General features: G+C 37.7%; 1 protein-coding gene across 5 annotated transcripts in view; it reads left to right on the plus strand.

Annotated features, from left to right (window-relative positions):
* Window positions 1-12,247, plus strand: part of LOC114499955 (E3 ubiquitin-protein ligase TRIM22-like) — a 147,826-nt gene that overhangs the window by 120,361 nt on the left and 15,218 nt on the right. The window contains exon 2 of one of the 5 annotated variants that reach the window (XM_036030183.1): window positions 11,792-11,795. The exons of 3 other annotated variants lie outside the window; for them this stretch is intronic. The gene's annotated coding sequence lies outside the window, so the exon portion shown is untranslated. Of the gene's footprint in view, window positions 1-11,066; window positions 11,183-11,791; window positions 11,796-12,247 lie in introns of those variants that run through there. One more of the 5 variants, XM_036030184.1, reaches the window with a different exon arrangement.

Here is a 12,247-nt window from a genome sequence, read left to right on the forward strand (position 1 = left end):
TCTTAGGGTTGAGATGTTGCAGTATCAGATCTTTGTAACTTCATAATTTTACTCAACCAGCATCCCTGTATCTAGCTCAGGTTCCCTATATTTCATAGTGACTATCTATTGTGGGTAGGTTGTGTCTTCTTTACCTGCCAAGCACAGAGAATTGGAGTGAACTCTTATATTTAAATTTCTCCCTTGGGGATATAAGAAACCAGGTCCCTTCCTTGCAGTTCTCTTTATTTTTCAAAACAGATTCGAATCACAAAAATATTTTGGGCCTGGTACAAACAACTGATCCCTCTTGACCATGCACTTTTGAAGCAAGAATGAAAAGGCAGCATCCTTGAGCTAAATTTGTACACCTATGTGGCTGCAACAAGCTCTTTTAAACACATAAAATGCTGACCACTATTAGTTTGGTATACATGATATCTTATTTTCCAAGTGTGATGTTTTTTTTTCCCCAGAGAACCCTAAATCTCAGATTTTATTCTGAGAGCCTCCCTATGGGGAGCAGACTTTAAAGTCCCGATGTCCTCCAGACAGTAGTCCCTCACTGGGTAGTGGTATCTCTCAGATTACTAGCAACCAGGTTCTGCAACCTCACTTTCATGTAATATCTCTCCACATCCATTTGGTGAGTTTTCCTCACATTATTTTGTTTTAAGGAACCAAAGTTTCCTCTTTAAAAAATTATGTAATTTTATATGATTCCAAGTAGTAAGAGAGGTGGTGGTTAACTTTTCATTTTGAAAGGATTAAACTGTGCTTCTGCAAGGTCAAGGCCTGCCTAAGAACATAGAGTATGTACTCTAAAGTTAGACATGAGCACTTTCCTTTGGCTCCAAAGTCAAAACTCTACTCTCTCCTTTCTCAGGGGTCCATGGAAGGAGGCTCAAGTGCTTAGTGGAGTGAAGAGACAGAAATCAGCAGTTGTATAGAGCCAAAAAGTCAGAGGTGTGAGAATCTTATGTTCTCATCTCTAGAAGTAAGCCCTTCACTGTATAGAAGCCAAAAACTGTCTCCAAGAATCAAGGCAGAGTGTTTCAAGCTCCTGACCTGAGTGGGATCCTACAAGTGTTTCATGGTGGGAATGCCAGAGCTGCTGGGTGGCTATTGGGTGTCTGGTGATGGTGGAGTAAAAGAGGGAGGAGAGTTTAGTTTCTAGGTGTGGACAGAGGAGACAAAGGAGAATGGATATCATGTGCTGATGATGTAGCCATAGTTAATGGGGAGTGACCAACTGTCTTGTTTACCTCTCATTCTTCTGTTTACTACCTCACACATTTCCCTAGTATCCCCTTGTCTGGCCAGAAAATAAAGTTTAGTTTTGGCTCATTTGCTTCTATTTACTATTATGGATTTTTATCATTTCAGGACTGCCATATGTGCGCTGCTACTGGAGTAAGGAGAAATCACAGTACCACGATGCCACCCTGTCCTCATCTTTTTATAGAATTTTCCATTTTCTACTAGGTCATGTGTGGGTTTTTTTTTTTCAATTTTTAAATGATTTTTTAGGGAGAAAGCTAGAGGGGAGAGAGAGAAACAGAGATACAGGGACAGCAATAAAGACAGAGAAATATTAATTTGCTGTTCCACTTATTTATGCATTCCTTGGCTGCTTCTTGTATGTGTACTGACAAGAGATGGAACCTGCAACCTTGGCATATCAGGATAATGCTCTGACTGAGCTACCTGACTCGGGCTGGGTCTCATGTCTTAAGACCCATGATTTCCTCCTCAATGCACACACATGTATATTATATTTCTCCAGTGTTATACCTCTCCCCAAGAATAGAGTTCTTTCTAGTTCCCACTCACATTGCTTTCAAGATCTCCCTTATAATATCACAACTAATGGTAAATCATAGTTTTTTTATACCCCATAATTTTTCTACAGCTCATGTGACCCTGGATCCTCCCAAAGATGAATCAAAGATTGTCATTTCTGAGGATCAGAGAAAAATGAGAATGCCCTTTCTTACATTACTTTTGAGAAGGTCTAATAATGATAGATCAATTTGGTGTCCTGGGTTCACCATTTATTACATCAGGGAAACATTACTGGGAGGTAGATGTGTCAGCGGTACGTGCCTGTGTCTTGGGGGTATGTGGTGGAAAATCCCCTGACTCAAACATGAAGAGTTTTGTTAGACAAGGTGAAAATTGTCAACATGTTTACTCTAGATATCAACCTAAACATGGCTTCTGGGTTATAGGATTAGGGAATCAATTTGAATATAATACTTTTGCAGAATCTTCCTCCTCTGATCCCTTGAAATTAACCCTCTCCCCGATTTTTCCTCCCTGTAGTGTTGGGGTTTTCCTAGACTATGATGCCGGTACTGTCTCATTTTTTAATATCATGAACCATGAGTTTCTCATCTATAAATACTCTTCATATTCCTTTCCTCAGAAAACTTGTCCATACTTCAATCTTATGAAATGTGCTGGTCCCATGACACTATATTCTCCAAGTTCTTAAATCACTTACACCCTCAACCACCTCTATGCAGTGCCACTGGCCTTGGATACATCTAGTGAACTGAGTTTATCTGAACCATTCTCTCATCTTTTTCTTGCTGCCCCTCCTCGCTTTCCCCATTGATCACCCATCATTCATCATGAGGGTGTACAATTTGCCTCGGGTCACATTTCTTCAAAATCTTGTATGCATTAATAGAGAATCCTAATTCATCCTTTTTTTCTCTACTCTCAAAGAAAACGACTATTGCCTCATAAAAATGCAGTTATGGAAGTGACATCTCTACCAATATTTACAATCTCATTTCCTCTGCTGCTGAATGGCAAGATGAATGAAAACTTTTCAAAAATTTTGTATATAATTAAAGGCCTTGTATAGGAGTCATTCACTACCGAATGAGTCCTCAGGGTTGTGTCCCTTATCCATCAAGGAATAAAGAAGAATTTTTAGAAATAACATGTACTAAGAGTGGAATTTTGTGTCTACAGTGTCTGAGTTCAAGTCCAGTCTCTCCAAATACACACAGTGAACCTTGAATAAGATACTTGAATGCTGATTTTATTTTCTTAGAGCAATCCCAATATAGAAATTACACCATAGGTAGGATTATTGTGAGAAGAAAAATGCCATGAAGCATAAAATATATAAGTGTCTCAACTTAAACAATTTCTCTACTAATTAAAAATATAAGCTATGCCAGGGTCCTCTGAAACAGGTTTGTGCCTATAGGGGCAATGGGGTGGTTTTTTTATCAAATTCTCATGTTTCAGATCCCAGATCCATCAGTGTAACTGTCAAGATTACTCCAGCTCTGCCCATGATAGATCAGTGTGGTTTTATGTGTGTGTGATGGTAAAATTATTATTATACTTCTGGTGTTACTACATATTAACCCTAATCAAATAACCTAAATTCTAGAAGAGTCAGTTTCTCATTTGTGTGATAAAAAATGTTTTTACTTGATGTATTATTATAAAAGTTAAATAACAATGTTTCCAATAACTTCTATCATTTCTAGCACATAAATAGTGATCAAGTATGCTGTATATTCATTTTTTGGGGCCTCTCACTGTGAGTGAAATGAATAATTTTAAGTAGTTTTCTTTCAACATTATAATCATTGCTTTGTTGTAAGAAATAAAATAACTTGATAAAAGAATTACAACTTCTTTAAATTTGAGCTAATTAAAAAATAAATTTCTGTAAAACTTCCTAGTCCAATTTTTTCATTTTTCTTTAGTAAATATACTTCAATGAAATTGAATCTCATTTCAGTCTGTTTGTCCTGCTTTAAAGAGTCATTATTTACAGTAATACAATAGGTATAAGAAGTACAATTGTTGGTTTTCTTAACAACAGTATAGATAATCATTCCCCTCTCATGCCCCAGGTCAGCCTCACTTTTGCAGTGAAGTGAAAGGTTTCAGGAACAAAGGGATAAGCCAGTTCTTGTCCTCCAATGAGATAGCAGAGGCATTATTTCTGCAATGGATCTTCTCAGCAATTCAGGACTTGGTGAAATCCCCTGGTCTTTTGGCATTTTAATTCTCAGCTCTTCCCCCAAAGATGTAGGAATTAAAATAACTAGGTAGATAGAGATAGCATAATAAGCTAAGGAGCTGAATCAAATATGAAGCCTAATAAACTGGGGAAACTAAATGAGATGCTGGGACTGCTTCATTAGGAAGTTACAGCATTCTAATAAGCCTAATTAACTAGGATCCTATAGCACTAATGGACTCATTCATGCACTCCAGGAGATCTCTGACTTCAAGACTTAATCCTCAGATCTGACAGGGAAATATCCATGGGGCACTGATGTCTAGGTGTCAGGATTTGGGGTGGGGTGGATAGAGGGGAAATTTCTCTGCTGGACACAAGCACAGTACAAGTGAAAATAGACTAAGGCAATGTAAGCACATGCACCAGATGACGCAGCACAAATTCTGGACATGAGCCATAGAAGTTAAGATGGTGACACAAAGGAAGAGAACTTAGCCTGGGAAAACAATCAGATTGGAGAGGGGGTGCAAACCTCAGTGGGTCAAGGAGGATTGGTTAGGGGGAGGGCCCCAACTGGGCCAGGGAAAATCAGAAGTGGATTAGATGGCAGCTTTCTCATTATGAGAACCAAGAAAACATATGGAGGTTTATCAGGATTCTTGGGGCACTGACTGCTGGACTCTGCTTGTCCTCTACATCTCCAAGGGTCTATTATTTTCCTTCACCCCCACAAAATCTTATCACTACATTTATTCTTTTCCATGTGCCTGCCCTTTGAAGTTCCTTTCTCAGGACACCACAAAAGAACCCATTTTCAACAGCAATAGTTTTCTGGTAACCCAGATGGTATTTGAACACACAATTCCCAGACAGATAATAAAAATGAAGGAAGGAAGGAAGGAAGGAAGGAAGGAAGGAAGGAAGGAAGGAAGGAAGGAAGGAAGGAAATGGGGTGTCTTGGTTTTCCCTGTATATCCATAAGAGTGTAAGTAAAAAATTAATTTAAAAAAACAATTCATAATTATCCAGGGATGAGAAATGAATAGATCTTGTTGAATATTTTTTTCAAAATTCATCTCATCATTTAAAAAGGAACACATTGTTGTCACTTGGGATCCCAAGATAACCCAAGTTCATTTGTCACCTGACTATCTATTTTAGCCTCCAAAACATATAACAATAAATAAATATAAAAATTAAACAAGTGAAATGTATTAAAGGGGCATTTCTGGACAAAATTGTGAATTATTTATTAATAACAACTTCCTGTCTGAAGTTCACACCAGTGCTATCTGACTTCACTATCTTTTCTTTCCAGGCTTCCTCTCCTGATGTGGTCTGAGTTCTTTAGATTCCATCAAATTGAGTTTGAATCATTTTATTATTCATAAAAATATATTGCATTTGGTGCCTTTGTAAGGGTCTCAGCTACCGAACTTTTAATACTTTAAAAAAAATTTCTCTTGACAGCAGTGGCCTCCTCCTATTTCCTGAATGACACCCATGATCGCATCATAGTTTAGATTTCTCCAAGAATATAGTCAAAGATGTTGAACACAAAAACTTACAGAGCAAGGCTTCTTCCTGCTATTCCAAGCTGCAACCTCAGTTGCCACAAACCACATGCACCTTTGCAGACATCTCTTGGAAGCAGTTTCATATACAGGCACTTCCTCAGCTCAGCAAGCATATACACTCGTAAGATTGCTGAGGGGCCTCAAACACTTCCAATGAGAAAACCCTGTCTATGCTTGTTGCTTAAGCACTGGAAGATAACTTTCAGTAGATAGAGATGGTAGAGAGGGAACAATTGATCAGGTGAACCTGCTTGATAGTCCTCAAGGATATTAATGTCAGAAAAATGTAATAAAATAATACCTAACCAATTGCTGTTAGAATGAAATACTTTTGACCTCCCAGTCTCTTTATTGAACTTTTTAACAGCACGCTTGCATTTGGCCAAAGAAGTAGTACTGGTTTTAAGTACATGTAACATAGTTAAAATAACTATAACAAATGCCTTGGGCTCAGATCTCAGATGTATATTCATTTTCAATCATTCATTTTTTCCTTAAAACAAATTATACCCATATGCTTAGTCCCCAGGACATCAGAAAAAATATATACACTAAGCATATGTCAGGTACCATGCTTTGTGTGGGGAATATATCTCCGGATTAGGTGAACAGAGTCACTGCCCTCATGGAACTTATAGCTCACTTGGAGCAGGCAGCAGACATTACACAAATAACAGTTCAAATGAAGACATGATTATAAATATGATAAGGGAAAGACAGGCAAAATACAAATGCAAGGAGAGTGCATTAGCAGAATCTGGAGATATCAAGTTTAGAAGATTTGGATTTCTTGTCCCAGATGTTTTGTATTGTTGTACTTTCTCTTAAAATACAAAGCATTAGGGATGATGCTAGAGTAGTTAAATATCTGTCATGGCTAAGAAAAGAATTGTTCCATAAGGAAGATTTCTAGGAGGGTGAAGAACATTAGTGGTAACTTGAGATTTCTTTTGGCAAAGATAGTAGAAAAATGGCCACAAAAATCACCTTAGGATGTAACAGGTTACTTATCCTCATGGTTGAGGAAGTGGAGGAGAAGGCGCAAATATAAGATGTGACTGGATTTGATGACCAATTGTTTTTTGGCCAATTCTTTTGTTGCTTAGAAAGTTATCATGATTATATTACTGCATCATGACTCCCGTCTATATGTAGGTCAAAGGGAGAGCATAATAAAATGGCTAGCTATTATTATTGCTATTATTACAATAATAAATCCCCTTAAAGTTTTTAAGAGAGAATAATGTATCAAGGAGTTGTATTATGATTGTTAAATTGCTATTTACTCAAAGGTAGCTGCACAATGAAGGTGAGTGAAGTGTTGCCATGATTATGATTTGTAAAATATTCAGAGATCTGCTCATATGAAAGATAGAACCTTGGTGCTGCTGAAAATCAGCTAAGAACAGTCCATAATAATTTTAAGTGTTTTGTACTTTTAATAATTATTTAAACCTTCAGTCTGTCATTTATATAGATGTTTCTTAATTAATCTACTTCATCCAATTATAACTTATCTGTAAAAAGTAGAACACTCTCCAACAATTCAAGCACACTTAATTGACTCACTAGTCTTAATTTTCTTTGATCCTTCCCTTCCCTAGAATTGTGGTAAAGTAGCAACAAATGGGAGATTTCCAATCCAACGTAAAACATGCTATTCAATTTACAGTTCACCAGTTGTCAGCCTCAGATGTAATAGTACATTGTTGAAAAGGACATTGATAATAAGTTTTGAAGTGCTGTAATCACTGTAAAAATATTTGATTTCCTATTTAAAGAGAACATTTATGTCTCTAATGACTTAGGACATCCCAAATTCACCCCAGGTCTCTATACATACCAATCATTAACAGTATCAAAACCCCTTGATAATATTGTGTAATGATATCTGTATGATGGAGGAAAAGTATAAACATTAACACTCTTCTAAGTACCTGGCATTTCTATGCCCCCTTACTTTCACAAAGCACTGGCCAACAAATTATTTTTACTACTCACCACAATATCCTGAAGCAGGTGGCCATTGTTGTTCAAACACAGTGATGCAAAACTTCAGGGTTCTGTCCATGCATTTGCTTTCTTTAGGAATAGGTTTAAAAATTTAGATTTAAATTTCTTTATAAATGTCTCCTCATGTGGGACTGAGGAATCTGCATTTATGTAAAGGTCTTTTAGGTGACTGTGTTTCAGACTATCCAAGAATTGAATTTAAGAATCATTGGTGTGGAACAGTCATGAAAAAATAATTTGAAGATGATAAGATACAAATTTTATTTAAAAATGAGTAGAACATGTGTTTTGGTGTCAATAAGCATTACAAGCCTACTCTGTGTGAGTAGAACCCAATTGTGTTAGTTTTAAAAATTCTTTCAAATTAAAAACATTACAAATCATTTTAATTTTTCAACTTTTTCCATCACCTATACCTTCTTCTACTTCAAACATCCCCTGTTCTTGAGATTACCTCACTGCTGATTGCTACATTACAGTGAATTTCAGAGGAAAGTGAAGAAGAGAAAGAGTATTTTCAAGGTGACAGACTCAATATGACTAAAGAATTAAATGAGGTATGGAAAGTAGGAAAAAGGGGAGTAAAAATAATTCTGATATCCAGATAACTGGAATTTTGTGATCTCTTAACAATATGAATTTGGAGGCAAGAAAGATTTTTTTTTGTGTGTGTGTGTGTGTGTGTGTGATGGGGCAGGTTGTGAGGATGTGTTGCAAGAACCTCAAGAGGCATGAATGTAGCTATGAATGTGCAGCCTTTGGAAGCATTTTGAAATATGAATCTGTGTTAAGAAATGAGGGAGGATATGAAGAATGTGTGTAGGGGGCTGGGGAGAGAGCGAGAGAGAGAGCAAGAGCTAAATTATAAACAACAAGTTTTATATTCTGGTTTGTTTTAGGATGTACATAGATCCTTATCTCAATTCCTGTTGTTCATCTACACCACCATACTCTAATCGCATTGCTTTCTGTGCCCTGTGTTTTTCTCAGTCCAGAAACAGTTAAAAATCATTAGTGAAAGAACTGTCATTAGATTCCTCTCCAACAGGAGATAGATGTAAGGACTAAAGGGAACACAGAGCCATAAGGAGAATGTATTATTCCCTGGGCTGCAGAACATAATATGCTGGAATGTTGGCCACAGCTAATATAGCAGAGTTTGATTATAACCACAGCAATTATGTTGACAGCAACACCACCAACAGAGCAACACCATGATTATCACTAGCATGTCAATGTAATTAAAATGACATCCACAGCAATATAACTATGTCTATTTAAATATCACTCCCCATATACAATGTTTTGTAACAAATTTGACACAATAAAAAATAACAGAGGTCCCTTCACACCTTCATAAATCTTAATGATGTTGGGTGTAGGACTGAATGAAGAGGAATACTCAATGATAGTATCATGTGATGACAAAGATGATAAAGGAAAAAAGGCCAGCTTTTGGAATGCAGTTGCTGCAAAATTCACATGATTGTCATAGCACCTGCAAAGCATCATGAGTTTATTTGTTAGGAATAACTTCTTTGATACCCTTAAAACTAAAACTGTTAATATGGCTCAGCAAGTTTGCCTAGATTAATTACAGTTCCTGCCTCATAGACGTAAGTGAATCAAGAAGAGTTTATGATACAACATTAACTTACTCTTCTGTGGTTTACCAACAATACCAAAATATCTGTGCTTTTTTCCCCCTTTTTTAATTTTAATCATTGTTCAAGTACAGTTTTCTCCCTTTTACTCCCATTCCAGCCCACCCACCCAACCCTCCCACTTGCCTCCCATTACTACCCCACCCCTAGTTTTTGACCATGTGTCCTTTAAATTTGTTCCTGTAAACCCTTCCCATTCTCCCCTGAAATTCCCTCTTCTCTCCCCTCTGGCCACTGTCAGTCTGTCCTCTATTTCAGTGTCTTTGGTTATATTTTGCTTGTTTCTTTGTTTTGTTGTTTAGGTTCCTGTTAAAGGTGAGATCATATGGTATTTGTTTTTCACTTCATGGCTTGTTTCACTTAGCATAATGCTTTCCAGCTCCATCCATGCTGTTGCAAAGGGTAGGAGCTCCTTCTTTCTTTCTGCTGCATAGAATTCCATTGTGTAAATGTACCATAGTTTTTTGACCCATTCATGTACTGATGGGCATCTAGGTTGCTTCCAACACTTGGCTATTGTAAATTGTGGTGCTATGAACATCGAGGTGCAAAGGTTCTTTTGTATTGGTGTTTTAGTGTTCTTAGGGTATAGTACCAGCAGTGGAATTGCAGGGTCAAACAGCAGATCCATTTTTAGTTTTCTGAGGAAGTTCCATACTGCTTTCCATAGTGGTTGTACCAGTCTGCAGTCCCACCAACAGTGCACTAGGGCCGCCTTTTCTCCACAACCTCTCCAACACTTGTTTGTTGATATCTGTGCTTTAATTAGAAAAACACTGATGATTCAGTCGTCCTGCATCTCATATGAGTTAGTGTATGAAGATGCCTGAGTTCTGAGGAGTTGTCAGTCAGGGACCCTTGTCTGGACCTTCCCTGTCTTGTAGCTGCACCATCTGAAACACATCCTCAGAACAAGGTAGGTAACAGGACTTGAAAGCATATGTAGGGAATAGAAATGTTTCAGCTCTGCTTTTTTAAAAAATATATATATACTTATTATTATTTTATTGTTATACTATGTCATGCATTAGTTGACCCTTTTAAATTTATTCTTTTTTATTTTTAATTTATTTCAGTTCTGCTTTTGACTCATGCTGTAAAAAGGACCAAGTTTTTTCCACAGGCAGTGGGGAAAGTACATGATTATGGAGGTGTGAGTGTTACCCAGAGAAAGGCTACACTTGAACAGCACCATCTGCTTACCTCCTGGTTGCTGGTAACTTGTCAATGACACAGTTGTGCCACCATTATGTCTGGAAAGCTTTCTCATCTGGCCTGCCTAAGTCAGGAGCAAAAGTTGGAAATTAACTGGTGGACTCCTAAACCAATGTTGTTGTGGAAATTTTTTCTCAGTAAGCTCACAGTGAAGAACACTTTCTAAAATTTTATTTTTACCTGTCACAATGACAGCTGTCACCACTGAGTTCAAATTAACAGAGCTCTTTCCCTGATTATCTTCCCCATCACACTCTGCATTACAAAGGGCAGGTCCCCAGACTTTCTGGATCATGAGTTCATCCCTAGTAAATTGTTTAGGACCTGAATACAGAGAAGCTTAACTGATAGTTATAGAACTGAATTGAAATGCTGAGAATTCAGTCAAGCTGAAGACTATATCATTGGAATTCACATCCTCCCTATTCAAATATTCTTGCTAGAATAATTTGCAAAAGGGAGAAAACCACAGTGATTGAGAGCTGTGCTGGGGTAGGTCCTAGAACTTACTGAGCCATTAACTTCCCCAAGTGTCCCACTAGGTGGCAGTGTTCTTAAGTTTCTCTTCTGCTCCCTTGGTTTCATTTCCACTCCTAAGAATTTAGGTTTCATTTCTCACTCTTTTCCTGTGGGGAGCTCCTCTGTGGAGACGTGATCTCTGGCTTGGTGAGTAAATGTTGAGCAGGCCTACAGTTGATCTCCAGTGGTTCAGAACAGCTGTATTTCTCCTGAAGGTAAGTGGAGCAGTTTCTGAGGGCAAAGGACGGGAAGCTTTGGGAGAACAGATTGAATGTGTTTGGTGACTTAAATTGTGGTTCTGAAGCTGCTCTGCTTGTGACTTTCTCTGCTGAGGTGGCAGGAAAGAGGAACATTGAATCTGGGGAAAGGGTGACCTTCAAAGAAGGGATGTTTAAAAGAGTAGAGTCTTATATGTTTCTTTTTTTTATTATATTTTATTGATTGTGCTATTACAGTTGTCCCATTTTCCCCTTCACTCCCCTCCACCCTGCACACTCCCTCCTACCCACATTACTTCCCTTTAGTTCATGTCCATGTGTCATACTTATAAGTTCTTTAGCTTCTACATTTCCCGTACTATTCTTACCCTCCCCCTGTCTATTTTCTACCTACCATCTATGCTACTTATTCTCTGTACCTTTTTCCTCCCTTTCTCCCTTTCCCACTCTCCTGTTGATAACCCTCCAAGTGATCTCCATTTCTGTGGTTCTGTTCCTGTTCTAGTTGTTTGCTTAGTTTCCTTTTGTTTTTGTTTTAGGTGTGGTTGTTAATAATTGTGTTTGCTGTCATTTTACTGTACATGTTTTTTATCTTCTTTTTCTTAGATAGGTCCCTTTAACATTTCATATAATAAAGGTGATGACAAACTCCTTTAACGTGACCTTATCTGAGAAGTACTTTTTCTGTCCTTCCACTCTAAATGAAAGCTTTGCTGGATAGAGCCATCTTGGATGTAGGTGCTTGCCTTTCATGACTTGAAATACTTCTTTCCAGCTCCTTCTTGTCTGTAAGGTGTCTTTTGAGAAATCAGCTGACAGTCTAATGGGAACTCCTTTGTAGGTAACTCTCTCCTTTTGTCTTGCTACTTTTAAGATTCTCTCTTTAATCTTGGCTAAGGTAATTATGGTGTGTCTTGGTATGTTCCTCCTTGGGTCCAACTTCTTTGGGACTCTCCGAGCTTCCTGGACTTCTGGAAGTCTATGTCTTTTGCCAGAATGGGGAAGTTCTCCTTCATCATTTGCTCAAATAAGTTTTCAATTTGTTCTTCCTCTTCTCTTTCT

The sequence above is a fragment of the Phyllostomus discolor genome, chromosome 6, assembly GCF_004126475.2.
Source record: "Phyllostomus discolor isolate MPI-MPIP mPhyDis1 chromosome 6, mPhyDis1.pri.v3, whole genome shotgun sequence".
Classification (NCBI taxonomy): Eukaryota; Metazoa; Chordata; class Mammalia; order Chiroptera; family Phyllostomidae; genus Phyllostomus; species Phyllostomus discolor.